Raw genomic sequence first — 17,577 nt, 5'->3', positions numbered from 1 at the left:
ATATTTTGGACAATATAATTGAGAAAACTGTAAATTACACTGAAAACACCAGCAAATTCCATGGATAAAAATAGTTCAACATTAGCCATTTTTACAAATGTAGAAGAATCTTTATGATATTTTTACAAATAAAGCTTATCAACTATAATAATCTGACATAAGTTTAATTGTTAACTGTTTCATGAAAAATATTTTTCAGAAAATATATTAGAGAAAACTGAAAATAACACTGAAAAGGAGGTAAATTCCATGGCTTAAAACACTTAAATATTAATACATGTAATTTCAACAAATCTAAAAGCTTATCTGTTCACTGAGTGTAATGAAACTTTTTTAAACAATATATTTGAGAAAAGTGCAAAATTAAATTTAAACAAGGCAGCAAAGCTGTGAAATGTACAGACAAAAACAGAAAATAAAAATAGGACATTTTGTCAATTTTGATGCAATAATAAATAATGCTTATAACAGCACAGTCAGTCAACACTGAATTTTAATCATGCACAACAGGTAACATGGTCAATTACAGGAGCAGATCCAGAGAATTTTCTGACAGTATTCCAAATTATCTTTGTTGATCCATCCTCCATTTTTGATGGTCTTCCAACACAAAAAAAAAAATAGATTCCCGTCAATGTAAACTTTAAAATCTGACCATCATATGGAAGACAGAAGACAGTCTCAATCCACCCCTGCAATAAGATTACAGTTTCAGGACCATGAAAGTTCAAATTCACATAATGAAAATCCAAATATTTGAAAAATGATGACAGTGCATAAATTAATATTACATAATGTTTAAAGACATAAAAACCAATGCAACTGCTTATGTGGAAATACAGAAAATGTGAAGAGCTTCAGGTGGCTGGGAGTTGAAAATGCTAGTGTTTGAAAAAAAATTAAAAAGAAAACATAACAAAAAATATTCCAATAAAGCTGCTATTCAAACTTTTAATCTTGCTGTATTAACATGATATGAATAACCCCAAAGTTTTTGAGGATAATAAGGCACTGTTATTCATTTATAGCATTAATGTTGGTGTTACACAGCATTTTTTCTTTTGTAAACCTATTTGCAATATTAAACAACATTTACCTGCATAATTATCACCGATTCGTAATTATGTGACATAGTTAAGAGAGCTTAACCTATGGGACTTTACTGGGAAATCTCAACGTGTGATTTATCCAGTCTCATTTAATGGACACTTGAAAGTTATAAATTAAGTTTGAGTATCATAAGTAACATATGGTTTTCCCTTAATGGTCATCCTGGCAGCAGTGTACAAAATAGGGTTTTCTTCAACTTTTATGCAATATAACATGTTTAACAGCATAATGGCCATCAATTTTTATTAATAAAGTAAAAGTATCATGGATATTCAGAAAATGTGACTAGCAAAGGTCTTCAAGCCAATGGAAGTTCAAAGTCACACATTGAAAATGCTGATATGTGAAAATTTTAATTCTAACAAAAAACTATATAATTTCCAGGAAAATTAACCGATGACACAGGCTTTCCAACTGAAGCTACATTTTAGTCATATGCTACTTTTCTGTAAGTTTGAGAGGAGTAAGTGACATGGTTTACCTTTAATGGTCACTATGGAGACAGTGCCCAAAATAGGGTTGTCTTCAATTTTGTCTTCAAATATTAAATAATGCTTAACAGCATAATGACCATCAATTTATAATAACAAAAAAAAAAAAAAATCATGGTTATTCAGAAAATGTGACATGGAAATGTCTTCAAGGCCATGGAAGTTAAGAGTCACACCTTCAAAATGCCAAAATGTTAACAAGAGATAACTGTACTGAAATGATTTTCTTTCCACTTTCAACACCTTTTTTTTTACATTATACAAAATAATCTATTTACTGTCATTTTTAAATGATCAACTAAGAAAATTGTTGACATAGGAAAAATATCAATAGAACAATTCTAAATGTCCAATTTGCTCCAGTCTGAGTTTTTGAACATAGTGAATGATTGAATCTGACAAACTGTAAAGATATAAGTTTATTTCCATTTTTGACACTTTATTACATAATACATAATAACAGGTTCACCATCATTTTTATATAATCAACTAAAAATATTGTTAAGTTGCAGAAAATATCAAATAACACATCTATACATACATATCTAATTAGTTCAAAAATGACAATGTTAACATGCCCAAAAATTAAATCTGAGGAAAAAACACTTATTTACAAAAAAAAAAAGGCATTACTTCACCAGAACTTAACCGATCAAGCTTATATTCAAACTTAATCTGTATTTCAGTAAGACTGATCACCCCTGTAAACTTCAAGACAATTGGCCAATCGGTTTTCCTTGAAATGTGTTGCATATATGCTGAAAAAAATTGAAAAAAAAAAAAAAAAAAAAAAAAAAAACAGCATTACTCCCATAAAAATGGCCTGATCATGCTGATTTTCAAACTTGACCTACGTATTATGAATATTCATCCATTATGTTAGTTTTAAGCCAAAAGGTAAAACAGTTTTCCACTTATCGTGTTATAGGTGTTGCATATTTGCTGAAAAAAGTGAAAAAACAGCATAACTTCCACAAAAATTGTCCGATCATGCTGATTTTCGAACTTGACCTGAGTATTATGAATACATATCAGTTCTGTAAGTTTCAAGCCAAACGGTAAAAGGATTTTTCACTTATCGTGTTATCGGTGAAAGTGCAAGGCGATGATGGCGAAGACAGACGAAGGTGACGGCTATATGTACAGACACATCTGTGTCTGTACATAAAAACTGCTGATGCTGTATATAAAAATAGTTAAATGTTAATAACTTTGTGAAATTTCCTTAATTCTTTGTGAAATTTGCACAATGAAGCTTATAATTAACAACTGAAATAATCAGCCATAAGCTTATCAGTTGACTGTGTGTAATGAAATTGATTTTTTCGGACAATATATTTGAGAAAACTAAAAATTGCATAGAAAGAAAAGGCTTTTATGTTAATAATTTTGACAAATCTAGTCCAATGTTCGTGAAATTTCTACAAAAGATGCTTAACAACTGAAATAATCTGAGATCAGCTTATCAGTTGACTGTGCCTAATGAAAATGATGTTTTCAGAAAATATTTAAGAAAACTAAAAATACCTGGCAAATTCCATACCTTAACATATTCAAATGTATATGATGTTGACAAATCTAGTCCAATGTTTGTAAAATTTGTAAAAAATAAGCTTAACAACTGTAATAATCTGAGAAAAGTGTATCAGTTGACTGCGTCATTTATTGGCAATTGATAGGAGAAGATTGAGAATGACAAAAAATAAAATTTTCAATATTACAATAATATTATTCAGTATCAAATGAAGCATTTTATGTTATGATTTGAGTTTGGTTGTGTAAGAGGAGACAAATTACCTATTATTGTCATCTGGAAACAATATATACCCATTCAAGATTTCTCCTTACTACCAATACCAGATGCAGATTCCTCCTTGTAATGGGTGTCTAAAATCAGGCTTTGCACATCATTTGACGTTTATAATCTTGCCACATATCATGTATTCTACACATGGATGAGATAATGCACTGCTCTTGCTGCTGTTTTTCACTGCCTACTTTTTCTATAGGTATTATCCATTACAAGATAAGTAGAGTCAGTTCCCCAAGAAGCCACCATGCTGTATGGAAAGGGTCACCTGGAAAAAGAACAATATATTTGAGAAAAATGAAAATCATATTAAAAATGTCTCCTACTAGACTATTAAAAACTGGAAACTTTGGTGATTGGTGAAACTGTAGTCAAAATGTGTGATGGCATTTCAGAATTTTAGTGCAACAGGGGGTTGCGCTCTCCTTTGGGGGGGGGGGGGGTGGAGGGGATGATTCTGAATTCTTTTCACGTTATTTCTGTTATCTCCTCCTAGACTATTTGAGTTAGATAATTGAAACTTTGGTGATTGCTAGACCTGTCATCAGGGAAGTGCATTGGCATTTCAGAATTATTTCAAGAGGACATAGGGATGTCCTTGAGGGGGGGGGAAGTAGTTGTTCAAAATTTTTTTCATCTTATAATTTCCCTGATCTCCTCTTAGAACATTAGACTTTAGAAGTGGAAACTTTGGTGAATGATAGCTGTTTCCTCAAGGATATGCATGGGCATTTCATAATTAGTTCAACAGAGGGTTTGGCTATCCCTGGGGATGGTTGATTTTGAAGCCTTTTTTCATTATGCTTATATGTCATGTAACAACTAATTGATCATTTTCTGACGTTTGCATCCTTACAGGCTGATGAGGAAATTATAGGGCAAAACACAATGGCAATGCAAATGAGGTGACGTCAAGCCAATGGTATGTGCACAAATATGCAAATCAATCCCTGCTTGTCACACTGTTCATGCTCAACGGGGAATTATTGCCACTTGCTGCAAGCCAACATAATTACAAAGTTCCTTATCGGTTGGTACTCTTCCTTTCTCTAGGCTGAGATAGTCCTATCTCCTGCCTTGCTAGTGGTTTGACCTCATTTGAAAGTTTTGGACATATTATTCTTAACTCATAACACATATAAATCTCTAAGTGACCCTTTTACAAAATGATAATTTCCCAGATAGTATCAGTGGCGGATCCAGAGATATTTTCTGACAGTCTTCCAAATTATCTTTGTTGCACCATCCCCCATTTTTGACCATCTTCCGACAGAAAAATTAGATACCCTTCAATGTAAACTTGAAAATCTGACCATCTTCCGGAAGACCCAGAAGACGGCCTAAATCCGCCCCTGACTATATATAGTGATGATGAACACCGAACACAGGTAAAGCAATATTCCCAGATAGCAATAAGTGGTCGCGCCGACGTCGGCATTGGTCGGCATGGTCACAGTCGGCAGTCGTTGTTGGGCTGACGTTGGGCCACTACTGGTGACCCGACGTCGGGCCAACGACTGCTTCACGCCGTTGGCCTGACGTCGGTATAACGGTGGCTCATCAGCTGTGCATCAGGTAAGGATCAAAAGGGGATTGAAGAGAACAACAAAGTATAGCAATATCATTTTTGCACTGACCTGTGGTGAGGCTGCGATGCTGGAGATCTTGATGTGATGACGAGTTTAGCTGTCCTAAGTGTGATGATAATTCAGAAGACACACCTTCATCTCCGCTGAAAAGAATATATGCAGACATATACAGCAGTTACAAAATAGACGCATCACAGTGATCAAAATATATATAAACACATACAGCCACAACACAAACATAGATAGTGATCAGAATTTATACAGACACATACAGCCTCACAAAATTCAATGCACTCTAAGGCATCAGAATATAAACATAAAATTTAATGTTTATATACAGGGTTTGGAATGACCGTCAGAAAATTTTGATTACATCCACAAGTTCACATTAACCTTTTAAACTCTAAACATATATAAATCTCTAAGTGACCCTTTTACAAAACAAACATAGATAGTGATCAGAATATATATAGACACACACAGTGTCACAAAAGACAATGCACTGTGAGGCATGAGAATACAAACATTGAATTTAAAGTTCAATATAGAGACACATACAGCATCACAACATGCAGTACACAGACTTCAGAATGTATGCAAGATATTTTTTCTAGTTGTGAGGGTCAAAAGGGTATTGAAAAGAACAATAAAGTATAGCAATATTATTGATGCACTGACCTGTGCTGAAGCTGTGACATTGTAAATCTTGCTGGTGATGATGAGTTTTTAAATTAGCTGTCCTCAGTATGTTGGATGATAATCCAAGAGACATACCTTCATCTCTGCTGAAATTAGAGAAGAAACCATCAATATATAACATACACAGGCACATACAGTATATATAACACAGATGTAATACAAAGATCAAAATGTATTTTGACTTTCAGTGACAAAACAGACATATACAGTAAGCAGAATATATACAAACACACAGAGTATCGCAAAAGACAATGCACTGTGAGGCATGAGAATACAAACATTAAATTTAATCTTTATTTATAGGAATTGGAATGACTGCCAGAAATTCTTGTTCACACCCACTAGTTCATATTAACCCTTTTCACTCTGAACATATATAAGACTCTGTGGGATTTAAGTGACCCTTTTAAAAATGAAAATTTGCAAGAAATTTTATCTATATACAGATTTTTCTCAGCGCCTTCCCACCTCAACCCCAACGAGTTCATATCAACCCTTGTCAATTTGAACATATATAAAACTGTGTGGGATCTAAGACTAACACCCCATTTCCATAGATTTTTAGATCGATCTATCCCTGTGGGGAGTCTCACTAGATTACTGTCAGCTTGGCCGGCTTAAGCGTCTGTCCCCTCCTACTAAAAGCTGTAAAGGGGTAATTAATTATGGTGCCCGCTCGGCTGACTGCAATTTAGCGTGAACCCCCAGGGAGTTAGGTCGATCTAAATCTTAATCCTTAGATCGATCTAAATCTCTGGGAAAGCACCCTAAGTTCCCATACCTTGATCAATCCATCTGGATTGGTCTAACTCCCTAAGGAGTCTCACTAAATTGCTATCAACTTTATCGACTTAACTGTCAGCCAGTTATATCAAACCAACTAGGGGGTAAAGATAATTACCCCCTTACAGCTTTACTAAGCATGACAGACATTTAAGACGGTTAAGTTGACAGCAATTTAGTAAGACTCCCCAGGGAGATAGATCAATCCAAATATCTGCAGGACTGTCCTCAAGTGACCCTTTTAAAAAGATAATTTCCCAGGAACTATATAAAGTGGTAAGGATCAAAAGGGGATTGAAGAGAACAACAAAGTATAGCAATATCATTTTTGCACTGACCTGTGCTGAGGCTGCGATTTTGTGGTCCTGATGTGATGAAGAGTTTAGACGTCCTAAGTATGATGATAATCAAGCAGATACACCTTCATCTCTGCTGAAATCAGAGAACACATCATTAATTAAGAATATGTGGAGACATATACAGCAGTTACAACATAGACACATCACAGTGATCAATATATATATATATATATACAGGGTTGCTACTTAATATGGAATATTTTTTATCATTGTTATTTTACAGTGCTGATTAAATTTTTTTGGCTTGAGTCATTAAAAAAGTATGTCACTGAGTAATAATAACATCCAGTCTTCTGTTGTGAGATATTTTGGTCAATAATATTAAATCTGACATAAGATGCCATTCAAAAGAAAGGAACACCCCCAGAAAACCATATCAACAGTTTGATGTCAGTATAAACTTTAAGATAAGATATTAAAGAAAATGATAGCCTCCGGACAGTGATATGTTACACAGTCAAAGAACTCACTACAGTAAATCATGAAAAGTCAGTAATTGCGGGTATGACCTCCAGCAGCCGCTTGCAGCGGCCTCATCCTACATGGCATATCCTGTGACACGTTTTTTAGAGTTTGGGTGGGGATATCATTCCACGCAGTGATATTTGCCTGTCGCAGTTCATCACTATTTACCGGCCGAGGACCATAGCTATTAATTCTGTGAGTTACTTCCGCCCACAGATTTTCAATTGGGTTCATATCTGGAGAGTTTGCAGGCCAGGGCAGTTGCTGAACCCATTGGTTTTGAAGAAAAACAGTTATTCTGCGGCCTCGATGTGGGGTTGCGCAGTCGTCTTGGTACACAAAGTTGTTCCTGAAGATGAATCTTACCAATCGAAGCATTGTTTGCTGTAGAATGTCTCTGTAGGAATCCTGGATGAGGTTGCCTCCTAGAAAAACCAACTGGTTCTGGGCACCGACATGAAATGTTCCCCAAACAGAGACGTTACCATCCCCTGCTTGCACCCTAGGCAGTGCACAATCATTGTTTTATGCCCCTCGTACACGTCGGTGGACACGGATTCGACGACCAACCCTAAAAAATCCATATCTGGCCTTATCACTGAAAATAACGTGATTCCAGTGTTTTGGCTGCAAACGCACGTGGTCCCCAGCCCTTTGCAGACGTCGCTGTATATGACCTGCTGTTAACAGTGGTTTCCCTACTGGCCTTCGTGCAAAATAACCGGCTTGCAGAAATCTCTTGTTCACGTGAGACCTTGAAACGGGCGTTTGAATGACATTCTGCCTCTCTTTTCTGAGGACACTGGCTGTCTTTGTACGACCAGCACGGCGTCCACTAAGGAGAAGGCGACCCTGTCTTCTTGGTGTGATACGCGGACACCTTGGTCGAGGTATTGGAGTAGGTGCCCCTGTAGCAGCATTTCTTTGGAGGACTTCACAAACGGTTCCTGATAAATGTTGAATTACCTGGCAATGGCTGTCCGTTTCTGGCCATTTTCTCTGAGAGCAAGAATCCCATAGTAAGCTGCGTTGCTTTGCTGTCGTACCATATCTTCATTAAGGTACCTCTCAAGTTTCAGAGCGATCCCTTTGTTGCTTCTCTAAACACGCTCCAAAGATTGACCAAACCCATGCGTTTTTATACAAGGGCAGAAATTGCCGAAAAGACCACCACTCACATTTCTGACCACAGACACTGCAACTGCAAGCATCAATTGTTTCGAGAGTTGTGTGGTAATTAGGTAACACATCTGGCTACACATGGAGTGACACCTCAGCTTTGGATTTAAAGTAGTTAGAGAGAAATTAAATATTTTGTAGAAAATTTATTCGCCAAAAAATAATATTCCATATTAAGTGGTAACCCTGTATATATATATATATATATATATATATATATATATATATATAAATAACAGTCATCTCAACCTGTCTATCTATAACAGGTTACCAAGAACTGGTAACTTTATTAACATAACTCCATTACATTTACAGCAACTTATTCATTCTGATGCTGACCTTGCAAGGAATTCAGTTTATTGGAATGTATTTCTGAATAACAAGTTAAGAAAATTCACTAGTTCACTAAAGACACAAAACAACTGTCACCTTTACTTTAAAACCCTTTTGTTATTATTTTGATAAATTTAGTTACAGTATTGATAAACAAAGTATCACGTTTTCAATAATTAATATTTTAAATTACAATCCATAACTGCAAGGTTGTGTCAATTACCAAAATACAACGTTGAGTCAATGTCTCATTATGACGGTGTTTTGACATGGCTGGATCAACGTTGATTTTACATTGAATTTAGGTAGAACAACAGCAATTCAAAGTATCAACCTGTTTTCAACGTTGATCCAACACGACTATGCCTGCTGGGTAGAGCCAATTTTAACATCGTCGACTTTCCATTTGTGGTGGTTGAGCTAGACCAATCGCGACACACCGATTGTACTAAAACTGAGTAGGACCTAAGTGACCCTTTTACAAAATGATAATTACCAAGATAATATATATATATAGTGGTGCTGGTCAAAAGAGAACAACAAAGTATAGCAATATCATTATTGCACTGACCTGTGCTGAGGCTGCGATGTTGTGGTCCTGATGTGATGAAGAGTTTAGATATCCTAAGTATGATGATAATCAAGCAGATACACCATCATCTCTGCTGAAATCAGAGAACACATCATTAATTAAGAATATGTGGAGACATACAGCAGTTACAACATAGACACATCACAGTGATCAATATATATATATATATATATATATATATATATATATATAACAAAGTAACAGTCACCTCAACCTATCTATAACAGGTTACCAAGAACTGGTAACTTTACTAACGTAACTCCATCACATTTACAGCAACTTATTCATCCTGATGCTGACCTTGCAAGGAATTCAGTTTATTGGAATGTATTTCTGAATAACAAGTTAAGAAAATTCACTAGTTCACTAAAGACACAAAACAACTGTCACCTTTACTTTAAAACCCTTTTGTTATTATTTTGATAAATTTAGTTACAGTATTGATAAACAAAGTATCACGTTTTCAATAATTAATATTTTAAATTACAATCCATAACTTCAAGGTTGGGTCAATTACCAAAATACAACATTGAGTCAATGTCACATTATGACGGTGTTTTGACATGGCTGGATCAACGTTGATTTTACATTGAATTTAGGTAGATCAAAAGCAATTCAACGTATCAACCTGTTTTCAACGTTGATCCAACACGACTATGCCTGCTGGGTAGAGCCAATTTTAACATCGTCGACTTTCCATTTGTGGTGGTTGAGCTAGACCAATCGTGACACACCGATTGTACTAAAACTGAGTAGGACCTAAGTGACCCTTTTACAAAATGATAATTACCAAGATAATATATATAGTGGTGCTGGTCAAAAGAGAACAACAAAGTATAGCAATATCATTATTGCACTGACCTGTGCTGAGGCTGCGATGTTGTGGTCCTGATGTGATGAAGAGTTTAGATGTCCTAAGTATGATGATAATCAAGCAGATACACCTTCATCTCTGCTGAAATCAGAGAACACATCATTAATTTAGAATATATGGAGACATATACAGCAGTTACAACATAGACAAATCACAGTGATCATTAAATATATATATATATATATATATATATATATATATATATATATATATATATATAACAAAGTAACAGTCACCTCAACCTGTCTATCTATCAAGAACTGGTAACTTTACTAACGTAACTCCATCACATTTACAGCAACTTATTCATCCTGATGCTGACCTTGCAAGGAATTCAGTTTATTGGAATGTATTTCTGAATAACAAGTTAAGAAAATTCACTAGTTCACTAAAGACACAAAACAACTGTCACCTTTACTTTAAAACCCTTTTGTTATTATTTTGATAAATTTAGTTACAGTATTGATAAACAAAGTATCACGTTTTCAATAATTAATATTTTAAATTACAATCCATAACTTCAAGGTTGGGTCAATTACCAAAATACAACATTGAGTCAATGTCACATTATGACGGTGTTTTGACATGGCTGGATCAACGTTGATTTTACATTGAATTTAGGTAGATCAAAAGCAATTCAACGTATCAACCTGTTTTCAACGTTGATCCAACACGACTATGCCTGCTGGGTAGAGCCAATTTTAACATCGTCGACTTTCCATTTGTGGTGGTTGAGCTAGACCAATCGTGACACACCGATTGTACTAAAACTGAGTAGGACCTAAGTGACCCTTTTACAAAATGATAATTACCAAGATAATATATATAGTGGTGCTGGTCAAAAGAGAACAACAAAGTATAGCAATATCATTATTGCACTGACCTGTGCTGAGGCTGCGATGTTGTGGTCCTGATGTGATGAAGAGTTTAGATGTCCTAAGTATGATGATAATCAAGCAGATACACCTTCATCTCTGCTGAAATCAGAGAACACATCATTAATTTAGAATATATGGAGACATATACAGCAGTTACAACATAGACAAATCACAGTGATCATTAAATATATATATATATATATATATATATATATATATATATATATATATATATATATAACAAAGTAACAGTCACCTCAACCTGTCTATCTATAACAGGTTACCAAGAACTGGTAACTTTACTAACGTAACTCCATCACATTTACAGCAACTTATTCATCCTGATGCTGACCTTGCAAGGAATTCAGTTTATTGGAATGTATTTCTGAATAACAAGTTAAGAAAATTCACTAGTTCACTAAAGACACAAAACAACTGTCACTTTTACTTTAAAACCCTTTTGTTATTATTTTGATAAATTTATATAGTTACAGTATTGATAAACAAAGTATCACGTTTTCAATAATTAATATTTTAAATTACAATCCATAACTGCAAGGTTGTGTCAATTACCAAAATACAACGTTGAGTCAATGTCACATTATGACGGTGTTTTGATGTGGCTGGATCAATGTTGATTTTACATTGAATTTAGGTAGAACAACAGCAATTCAACGTATCAACCTGTTTTCAACGTTGATCCAACGCGACTATGCCTACTGGGTAGAGCCAATTTTAACATCTTCGACTTTCCAATTGTGGTGGTTGAGCTAGACCAATCGCGACACACCGATTGTACTAAAACTGAGTAGGACCTAAGTGACCCTTTTACAAAATGATAATTACCAAGATAATATATATAGTGGTGCTGGTCAAAAGAGAACAACAAAGTATAGCAATATCATTATTGCACTGACCTGTGCTGAGGCTGCGATGTTGTGGTCCTGATGTGATGAAGAGTTTAGATATCCTAAGTATGATGATAGTCAAGCAGATACACCTTCATCTCTGCTGAAATCAGAGAACACATCATTAATTAAGAATATGTGGAGACATATACAGCAGTTACAACATAGACACATCACAGTGATCAATATATATATATATATATATATATATATATATATATATATATATATATATATATATAACAAAGTAACAGTCACCTCAACCTGTCTATCTATAACAGGTTACCAAGAACTGGTAACTTTATTAACATAACTCCATTACATTTACAGCAACTTATTCATCCTGATGCTGACCTTACAAGGAATTCAGTTTATTGGAATGTATTTTTGAATAACAAGTTAAGAAAATTCACTAGTTCACTAAAGACACAAAACAACTGTCACTTTTACTTTAAAACCCTTTTGTTATTATTTTGATAAATTTATATAGTTACAGTATTGATAAACAAAGTATCACGTTTTCAATAATTAATATTTTAAATTACAATCCATAACTGCATGGTTGTGTCAATTACCAATATACCATGTTGAGTCAATGTCACATTATGACGGTTTTTTGATGTGGCTGTTTGATGTTGATTTTACGTTGAATTTAGGTAGATCAACAGCAATTCAAAGTATCAACCTGTTTTCAACAATGATCCAATGTGCCTATGCCTGCTGGGTAGAGCCAATTTTAACATCTTCGACTTTCCAATTGTGGTGGTTGAGCTACACAAATTGTGAGACACCGATTGTTGTAGTGCTGACTAATTCCAGTATGTTTAAAGTACTAGAGCCGAATTTCGACAGCATCGATTTTTCAATTGTTGTAGTTGAGCTGGACCAATCGCTAGGCTGGGAGAAAAACTGCAGGCTCCCCCTGGGATTCGCACGGACTCTTGCTCACTGTCCAACTGCTCTACCAACTGAGCTACCCAGCCAGGGCCAACACCCGGCAGCCGTTACAGGGGCTAGAGCCAATTTTAACATCTTCGACTTTCCAATTGTGGTAGTTGAGCTAGACCAATCGCGACACACCGATTGTACTAGTTCGGATCAATTCCAGTATGTTTAAAGTACTATAGCCAATTTCGACAGCATAGACTTTCTGATTGTGGTAGTTGAGCTGGACCAATCACTAGGCTGGGAGAAAAACGGCATTACAAAGCATAAGTCCAGTCTTTTTTCCAAACTCAAACCTGTTAAGGTAAACAGCGTGTTCCAATCCCAGTCGAGCCTGTCCCCCCAAAGAGACATTAGACCAACCGTTTAAGATAGAAAGGACTATTATGACAATTTTAAGGAAATGTAAAGGGCATTTTCTTGACAGTCCCAGGTTAGAATCCCGAGCAAACCTGGTGTTTTCTCCCTCCAAAGAGACATAAGACAAACCGTTTACATTAGAAAGGAATATTATGACAATTTTAAGGTACTTTAAAGGGGATTAAGGCCAATTTGAAAACTATTGAGCTTACCTGACAAATCAAACAAGCATTTCATAGTTTCTGAAATCAAAACTGTTAAGACAAACAGCGCCGACGTGGTGTGCCATGGCGCAATTTACCTGGAACCAATTCACCCCTCTTTCTTACCTCCACATCTACAAGAGCTCATGTCAAGATGAGCCTGGATCATTTCTTGACAGGTACCTGTAGTGGACAAGCAAGATGGACCCAGCCTCGGTAGCTCAGTTGGTTAGAACAGTCGGATGGTTTGCGAAAGTCCCGGGTTCGAATCCCGATCGAGCCTGGTGTTTTCTTCTCCAAAATAGACATTAGACCAACTGTTTACGATGATAAAGACAATATGAATGACTGTTGAACTTACCTGACAAATCTAACAAGCATTTTATAGTTTCTGAAATCAAAACTGTTAAGACAAACAGCGCCGACGTGGTGTGCCATGGCGCAATTTACCTGGACCCAATTCACCCCTCTTTCTTACCTCCACATCTACAAGAGCTCATGTCAAGATGAGCCTGGATCATTTCTTGACAGGTACCTGTAGTGGACAAGCAAGATGGACCCAGCCTCGGTAGCTCAGTTGGTTAGAACAGTCGGATGGTTTGCGAAAGTCCCGGGTTCGAATCCCGATCGAGCCTGGTGTTTTCTTCTCCAAAATAGACATTAGACCAACTGTTTACGATGATAAAGACAATATGAATGACTGTTGAACTTACCTGACAAATCTAACAAGCATTTCATAGTTTCTGAAATCAAAACTGTTAAGACAAACAGCGCCGACGTGGTGTGCCATGACGCAATTTACCTGGAACCAATTCACCCCTCTTTCTTACCTCCACATCTACAAGAGCTCATGTCAAGATGAGCCTGGATCATTTCTTGACCGGTACCTGTAGTGGACAAGCAAGATGGACAGAGGCTCGGTAGCTCAGTTGGTTAGAACAGTCGGATGGTTTGCGAAAGTCCCGGGTTCGAATCCCGATCGAGCCTGGTGTTTTCTTCTCCAAAATAGACATTAGACCAGCTGTTTACGATAATAAAGACAATATGAATGACTGTTGAACTTACCTGCCAAATCTAACGAGCATTTCATAGTTTCTAAAATCAAAACTGTTAAGATAAACAGCGCCGACGTGGTGTGCCATGGCGCAATTTACCTGGAACCAATTCATCCCTCTTTCTTACCTCCACTTCTAGGAGAGCTCATGTCAAGATGAGCCTGGATCATTTCTTGACAGGTACAGGTAGAGGACAAGCAAGGTTGACCCGGGCTCGGTAGCTCAGTTGGTTAGAGCAGTCGCATGGTTTGCGAAAGTCCCGGGTTCGAATCCCGGTCGAGCCTGGTATTTTCTTCTCCAAAATAGACATTAGACCAACTGTTTACGATAATAAAGACAATATGAATGACTGTCTTACGAGCATTTCATAGTTTCTGAAATCAAAAATGTTAAGATAAACAGCGCCGACGTGGTGTGCCATGGCGCAATTTACCTGGAACCAATCCAATTCACCCCTCTTTCTTACCTCCACTTCTAGGAGAGCTCATGTCAAGATGAGCCTGGATCATTTCTTGACAGGTACAGGTAGAGGACAAGCAAGGTTGGACTGGGCTCGGTAGCTCAGTTGGTTAGAACTGTCGCATGGTTTGCGAAAGTCCCGGGTTCGAATCCCGATCGTGCCTGGTGTTTTCTTCCAAAATAGACATTAGACCAACTGTTTACGATAATAAAGACAATATGAATGACTGTTGAACTTACCTGACAAATCTAACGAGCATTTCATAGCTTCTAAATTCAAATTTGTTAAGACAAAAAGCGCCGACGTGGTGTGCCATGGCGCAATTTACCTGGAACCAATTCACCCCTCTTTCTTACCTCCACTTCTAGGAGAGCTCATGTCAAGATGAGCCTGGATCATAGCTACGGGTAGAGGACAAGCAAGGTTGACCCGGGCTCGGTAGCTCAGTTGGTTAGAACTGTCGCATGGTTTGCGAAAGTCCCGGGTTCGAATCCCGGTCGAGCCTGATGGTTTCTCCCCGACGATTTAAATTTAAATTTAAAAGGCACTAAATAAGCTAATCTGACTATTGAGCTGGGCCAGTACAACTGATTAAGGATAGAAACGACTATTTTAAGGCTCTTTAAGGGGGATTTAAGCCAATTCCTAGACTGTTAAGCTTGGCCCGTACATAAAAAAAAAAGCGAAAAGAACGGCTTTAGAAACATGAAAAGAAGGGCTTTAGAGACTTGAAAAGAAGCAAAAAGAAAGGCTTTAGAGACATGATAAGAGGGCGTTAGAGATGAAAAGAAGCGAAAAGAAGGGCGTGAGAGACATGAAATGAAGCGAAAAGAAGGGCTTTAGAGACATGAAAAGAGGGCGTTAGAGATATAAAGAAGCGAAAAGAAGGGCGTGAGAGACATAAAAAGAAAGGAAAAGAAGGGCTTAAGAGACATGAAAAGAAGTGCTTAAGGGACAAAAAAGGAAGGAAAAGAAGGGCTTTAAAGACATGGAAAGGAAGGAAAAGAAGGGCTTAAGAGACATGAAAAGAGGGCGTTAGAGATATAAAGAAGCGAAAAGAAGGGCGTGAGAGACATAAAAAGAAAGGAAAAGAAGGGCTTAAGAGACATGAAAAGAAGGGCTTTAGAGACATGGAAAGGAAGGAAAAGAAGGGCTTAAGAGACATGGAAAGGAAGGAAAAGAAGGGCTTTAAAGACATGGAAAGGAAGGAAAAGAAGGGCTTATGAGACAAAAAAGGAAGGAGAAAGAGAGCTTTAGAGACATGGAAAGGAAGGAAAAGAAGGGCTTTAGAGACATGGAAAGGAAGGAAAAGAAGGGCTTAAGGGACAAAAAAGGAAGGAAAAGAAGGGCTTTAAAGACATGGAAAGGAAGGAAAAGAAGGGCTTTAGAGACATGGAAAGGAAGGAAAAGAAGGGCTTTAAAGACATGGAAAGGAAGGAAAAGAAGGGCTAAAGAGACATGAAAAGAAGGAAAAGAAGGGCTTAAGAGACATGAAAAGAAGGAAAAGAAGGGCTTAAGAGACATGGAAAGGAAGGAAAAGAAGGGCTTTAAAGACATGGAAAGGAAGGAAAAGAAGGGCTTAAGAGACATGGAAAGAAGGGCTTTAGAGACATGGAAAGGAAGGAAAAGAAGGGCTTTAGAGACATGGAAAGGAAGGAAAAGAAGGGCTTAAGAGACATGAAAAGAAGGGCTTTAGAGACATGGAAAGAAGGGCTTTAGAGACATGGAAAGGAAGGAAAAGAAGGGCTTTAGAGACATGGAAAGAAGGAAAAGAAGGGCTTAAAAGACATGGAAAGGAAGGAAAAGAAGGGCTTTCGAGACATGAAAAGAAGGAAAAGAAGGGCTTAAGAGACATGAAAAGAAGGGCTTTAGAGACATGGAAAGGAAGGAAAAGAAGGGCTTTAGAGACATGGAAAGGAAGGAAAAGAAGGGCTTTAAAGACATGGAAAGAAGGGCTTTAGAGACATGAAAAGAAGGGCTTATGAGACAAAAAAGGAAGGAAAAGAAGGGCTTTAGAGACATGGAAAGGAAGGAAAAGAAGGGCTTTAGAGACATGAAAAGACGGGCTTATGAGACAAAAAAGGAAGGAGAAAGAGAGCTTTAGAGACATGAAAAGAAAGGAAAAGAAGAGCTTTAGAGACATGGAAAGGAAGGAAAAGAAGGGCTTTAGAGACATGAAAAGAAGGGCTTATGAGACAAAAAAGGAAGGAAAAGAACGGCTTTAGAGACATGGAAAGGAAGGAAAAGAAGGGCTTTAGAGACATGAAAAGACGGGCTTATGAGACAAAAAAGGAAGGAAAAGAACGGCTTTAGAGACATGAAAAGAAAGGAAAAGAAGGGCTTTAGAGACATGGAAAGGAAGGAAAAGAAGGGCTTTAGAGACATGAAAAGACGGGCTTATGAGACAAAAAAGGAAGGAAAAGAACGGCTTTAGAGACATGAAAAGAAAGGAAAAGAAGGGCTTTAGAGACATGGAAAGGAAGG

General features: G+C 36.8%; 1 long non-coding RNA gene and 1 other non-coding gene across 28 annotated transcripts; one reads left to right on the top strand and one right to left on the bottom strand.

Annotated features, from left to right (window-relative positions):
• Positions 1-3,228: 3,228 nt before the first annotated feature.
• Positions 3,229-15,449, bottom strand: LOC106163736 (uncharacterized). 27 transcript variants are annotated; one of them, XR_015331814.1, is made up of 10 exons: positions 15,333-15,449; positions 14,761-14,951; positions 12,080-12,173; positions 11,168-11,261; positions 10,272-10,365; positions 9,390-9,483; positions 6,821-6,914; positions 5,679-5,785; positions 5,049-5,143; positions 3,229-3,679 (listed from the first exon to the last, which is right to left on the bottom strand). It is a non-coding gene; the product is annotated as an uncharacterized LOC106163736 (long non-coding RNA). The 27 variants fall into 27 exon arrangements; XR_015331817.1 differs by having other exon boundaries at positions 6,821-6,911; positions 14,761-15,448; XR_015331821.1 differs by having other exon boundaries at positions 5,679-5,782; positions 6,821-6,911; positions 14,761-15,448.
• Trnat-ggu (transfer RNA threonine (anticodon GGU)) lies at positions 14,845-14,917 on the top strand. The gene has a single exon. It is a non-coding gene; the product is annotated as a tRNA-Thr (tRNA).
• Positions 15,450-17,577: the final 2,128 nt, after the last annotated feature.

The sequence above is a fragment of the Lingula anatina genome, chromosome 1 (assembly GCF_051362555.1).
Source record: "Lingula anatina isolate TDL-2025a chromosome 1, LinAna3.0, whole genome shotgun sequence".
NCBI classification, from domain to species: Eukaryota; Metazoa; Brachiopoda; class Lingulata; order Lingulida; family Lingulidae; genus Lingula; species Lingula anatina.
The sequence above is the reverse complement of the archived record's forward strand: the minus strand, read 5'-3'. Positions and strand labels throughout refer to the sequence as shown.